The sequence below is a fragment of the Rhinolophus sinicus genome, linkage group LG10, assembly GCF_036562045.2.
Source record: "Rhinolophus sinicus isolate RSC01 linkage group LG10, ASM3656204v1, whole genome shotgun sequence".
NCBI classification, from domain to species: Eukaryota; Metazoa; Chordata; class Mammalia; order Chiroptera; family Rhinolophidae; genus Rhinolophus; species Rhinolophus sinicus.
This window is the reverse complement of record NC_133759.1, coordinates 27,734,861-27,740,410: the sequence shown is the minus strand read 5'-3', so window position 1 is coordinate 27,740,410 and position 5,550 is coordinate 27,734,861.

Here is a 5,550-nt window from a genome sequence, read left to right as displayed (position 1 = left end):
GTGGGTGTAGAGCCCCAGATGTTAGTGCTAATGCAATATACATTAGTTCATCGCATTGGGAAATCTTTAGTCCCTGCAACCAGGAATTAATAAATCTAGTAATTGTGTCATGTCTGTATAGGCTACAAAAAAAAAATTGTATAAATCATTTGATAAATGTGTATGCCCAGATAGCATGTGTTTCTGAGGCCTTCCACAGGGATTAGCCCAAAAAGTTGCCCAGGCATTTCTTCCCTTCCACTGTGTCCTCTCCAAGAGGAGCTGAAACAGAATGGTCATTTTTGAGTGTGGCATTGGCCTCCAATTAATAGCATACAAAATAGATTCTTTATGTTTTGTTTCTTATCAAACCACTCCTCACGAGTTTTCTAAGGCAATCACAGGCTTGCCAAAATATTCCTTTCGATTTTCTAAACTTTAAAATCAAATGTGGTTCAGTTTTAAGCTCTTACGAGGCTCAGATTTTTGTTTTTTTGTTTTTTAAATAAAATGAACAACTAAGCAGTTGTCTACAGCATCAGGACACTAAATATGTATCTAGAATGACATATGCATTATGCTTTGTAAAACATTTCGGAATTTCTCTTGATTTTCCTGCAACATGCTGAAGGGTATGAAATTAAAAATTATTGTCACATCGTCATCATTGGTTTTTGTACCTCTTCAGTGTGCTAAATTCTACACAGAGGTATGGATGTGGGAGAAGTAAAAGAAATCTAAGAAGTAAATGGAGTCTGAAAAGGAAGTGTCTTGAGGACAGAATCATATTTACTATAATTACATCAATTTATTTCCTACTAGAAGATTTCTGTGTCATTTATGATGACAAGTTGTTTAGGCTTGAGTAAACCAATGAACAGTAGAAAGCTATGTCTCCAAAGCTATGAGCAATAGGAAGCTATGAACAATAGTAAGCTATGTCCCCAAGGTGATTAATCTCTTAGAGGCTGAGAACACAATAATTTGAAGGTGCTACATCCCACAAAATACACAAGTGATTATTGACTATATCTGCTTGGATGGACCTTCCGGCAGGACTGTCCTATGCCAGTCAGAAAACCACCATATTCACATTACTATAAATATGCCATCTATTATCAATCAGTTTTGGAAGCAAACTCCACCCCCACAGTCTTCTTAACATTAGGTTGATTTCACCTCTTACTCTCTTGATTATGGACCCAAGAGGGCAAAAGATTTTCATATTGTATGTCAATCTGGATAGTTTTATTTGTAGGAGCTCCTAGGTCACTGTGTTGAGGCCACTTCCAGCTTCAGTGCTACAATTGATTAGCCATGTCTAACATGAGTGAGGAAAAAAAAGCATGGTGACACATTCGTTCTCTGGGTATTTGCAGCCTGTTCTAACCTCTTCACTTTTCATTTTCCAGAGAATCTGCAGTTGATTCCTACCTATCGCCTTCCCAGATTCCCTTTGGTATGCAATATCCCTTTGTGAGTCAACACTTTCTCATACAAATAAGATGTAGCTTAGAATTTAGCAGAAAGATTGACCTCTGACGTCACACCTTCAGTATTCCCACATAATTACTGTGCCTTATTCCAACTACAAAACTCAGGTTTTATAATAGTGTGCAATGTGACAGTATATCTTTAAATTTAGTCTAAAAATGAATAAATGAAATAGTCTAAGAGTCTAGGAAATCACTTTAACTCTAATGTTTAGGTCTAGCAAGAGCTGGAGGACAATGGCAAAAGGCATGAGTGGTAAAAGCTAGAAAGTGACAGAGTTGCTGAACTTCACATGTTAAGTGACAAAGAAGCCAAAAATGAATTTGACTCTGAGTGAAATATATCTCTATCTCTATCTCTATCTCTATCTCTCTATCTCTCTATCTCTCTATCTCTCTATCTCTCTATCTCTCTATCTCTCTATCTCTCTATCTCTCTATCTATCTATCTATCTATCTATAGAGAGAGAGCGGTTGAGGTAGAGAGAGAGAGACAGAATAAGGAATTGGCTCATTGGTTCATGTGATTATGGAGTCTGAGAAGTCCCATAGTCTGCCACCTGAAGCTGGAGCCTCATGAAAGTTAGTGGTGTCATTGCAGTCAGAGGTTGAAGGCCAGACAACTGGGAGAACTGCTGATGTTAGTCCCAGTTCAAAGGTAGGAAAAGACCGATGTCCCAGCTCAAGCATTCAGGCATAGAAAGCAAAATTTCCCTCCCTCTGCCTTTTTGTTCTATTCAAGCCCTCAGTAGATTGGGTGAAAGCTTCCCACACTGGGGAGGATGACTTCCTCACTCAATATGCTTCAAACGCTAATCTATCCCGAAAACACCCTCACAGACACACCCAGAAATAATACTCAGACAAATATTTGGGCACCTCAGAACCTAGTCAAGTTAACACATAAAATTAACCATCACACATATTAAAGGAATAAATTATAGGCTGAGAGGGAAGGCTAGATATAACACGAGATGTTAAAGAAACGGAGTTGATCAAAATCCTGCAAGAAGATATAAAACTGTAAGTTTTTAATATATGTCTACATGTTATACTCAGGGAAATAAGCCAAATAGTACATCATCCCACCTTTACCGTATGAGGTACCTCGAGTAGTCAGACTCATAGAGTCAGAAAGAAGAATGACAGTCACCAGAAGCTGCCAGGAGGAGGGGAATGGGAAGTTTTTGTTCAATGGATACAGAGTTTCTGTTTTGCAAAATGTCTGGAGATGGATGGTTGCACAAGAATATGAATGTACTTAATACCACTAGTGTACTTACGATATTAAAGTTTATGTTATATGTATTTTACCACAATAAAATGTTTAAAAATAAATTTAAAAATAAAACATGTCTGCAAATTATTTGGCATTTCCATCAAAATATAGAGTCTAGTTCTTCACCATTGAATAAGGGCACGTCTTCACCTTAGTGACTTACCTTCAGAGGCTAGCTCATGAAAGGGGATACAGCTTCATCTGGCTCATTCTCTCTCTCTCTCTCTCTCTCTCTCTCTCTCTCTCTCTCTCCCCCTCTCTCTCTTCCTCTGTCTGTTTCTGTCTCTCTCTTTCTCTCTCAACATGTGCCTTTGGAATGCTGAGCCACAACATAAAAAGTTATGTTGCAGAGACCATGTCAAAAGATTCCACAAAGATAGTGAAAGAAGCTGGAGGAGACCCACTGTCCAGTCCCCCACATGACTGAGCCACCAGGCAGCGTCAACCTTCAGACGTGTGAATGAAAAACCCTTCAGGCGTCCCAGTCACCACTGTCTGATTCAAACATGTAGAGACTTCAAGTGAGAACTTCAAGTGAACTCAGTCAACTCTAAGACTATTAGAGATAATAATGATAGTGATAATAAATATTGTTGTTTTAAGCCAGTAAGTTTTGGGATGGTTTGTTACACAGTAATAAATAATCAGAATTATCTTTAAATCAGCTTTTCCCTGAGCCTCTTTCTCTTTCTCAGGGATAGAAGTAGGCCATCTCTAAAAGTCTTTACAATTCTATAATGTAGTGGAGAATCTACACTGAAGTTGAACCTGATGCAGTTGGATAATATTTGAGGTAAATTTTGTGATTAGATTATCCCCATATTGTGCCTCTCTCCCTTCTTCTCCTTCAAAGCACAGACTCCTCTGTTCGGCATTGCATTGGAGGAATTCTGTAGGACACGCATTTTGGAGAGGCGAAAGAAAGGAAAAAAAGCAAAATGCAGGGAGAAGCAGAGTAGCTTGGGGAAAAAAATATAGGAGCTGGAGATAGATACCCCTCCCCCAACCAGAAGACGATTCCTCTGAATTAATGTTGGGGTGGAAAGAAAGGAGCGAAAGATCTGAAGATCATGCAAGCAGAGGGAGCTAGCTGTGTGGTTCTCCTTGGCACAGCCTGAGGAAGCAGTAAGTCTCCAGAGAAGAATGGTATGTGTAGACAGTAGGATTCTGGGAAGCCTTCAGATAGAGTCCCATGTCCCAATCATCATGACAAGAAGCCCCACAGAATAACCAAGGAGGAAGGACTTGAAAATCAAAATAAGTTGATTTATAAAAAATGAAGAGATGCGATTTTTCTTGTCTTCCTGAGTCTGTGAATGGCAATTCATATCCAACACTGGCAGAAGTGATCAGAGATATCTGATCACTGGACTGATGAGGTGAGCTTCCAGGACTTGGAGAAGAATTTTTTTGCCAGGTTTGGGAAAGAAGAGTGGTTTTGCCTGAAAGAGAGGATAATCAGGAAAGTTCATGAAGAATGGGAAAAGAAAATAGAGTATTTTTTGATGGTGGTCACCTTTCCAAACTACATAGCTTTCTGTAAAGTCAAAATAAGAGTCTGTGTGTGTGTGTGTGTGTGTGTGAGAGAGAGAGAGAGAGAGAGAGAGAGAGAGAGAGAGAGAGAGAGAGAGAGAGAGAGAGAGATTGATTCATCGTGGGGCATGGAAGCACAGCCACACCAGTGCCCATTTCACAAGTGCCACATAGTGTGGAGAACTGACACCTTTTTCCTCTTGTATGAATAAAACAACTTTGCTGCAGGAAAGAAGTGGGAGGCAGCACCGCTAAATGTCAAGGTGGCACTAGCAGCAGTAACAAGGTGAGGCAAAACCATAAGCGCCTTCTAACACCGTGGACTGCATGGAGAGAGATAGGGTAGGGCAGAAGATCCAGAAAAGACTATTCAAGTGTGCATATGAAATTTTCCTGAGGATTTCCAGAAACATTAAGATGAGACTTTGAGTTTTGCACATTGAGACATGATACCAAGGATATTTTATATTTGTCATAAAAGTGACACAATATTACCTTTAGTGTGATGAAGTCTGGGAAAACCCAGGTTCCACAATCAAATTTTTGGAATCGAGAATAAACATTCTAAAACAATTCTATGACCTAATTGGCAATAACTAAGCCTCTGATAGACCACTGTGCAAATCTAATTCCATGATTCTTGGTAATTGTGAAATTAAGTTTAGTCAGAAAGCTTCATTTCCTTCTATTTCTTAAACCATGATCTAAATAAACACTGCCTTTGAGAATTAATCTCTCTTTCCCACACGCGCTTATAGAAGTGTGATTGTTTCTCTATAGTAGCAATTATCACAATCCGATTTGGGCTAGACTTGTGTTTGTGGCTGACTCCCCAAGAGACTGTGAGCTTCTGAAGGGTGGTGACCTTGCCCTTTTCATTATGTGCTGCTTACATTTGTTCTTATAGAGCATTATGTGTACTAGTCATTCATTCATTGAAAACATGTATACCATATCTGCTTTGTGCCTAGCACTGGGCTCAATAAATAATTCAGAGAATTTAAAATGAAAAGCTTCTCATTTGTGGTAACAAAGTTATTAGGAAAGCTAAGCTTTTCGTCCAAAAATATATTTTAAAAGAAAAGTAGTTACAAAACAAAATATGTCTGATCACTTTTAAATATTTTATTTAGGACATTTGCCTTTATGTTCAAGAGAAATGGACTCACAATTTTCAAAATTTGTGCTAACTTTGGTATTTGTATAAGGGTTATAATTGATTTGCACATTATGTTGAAATCATTGCTGTTCTTTGATCTCAATAAT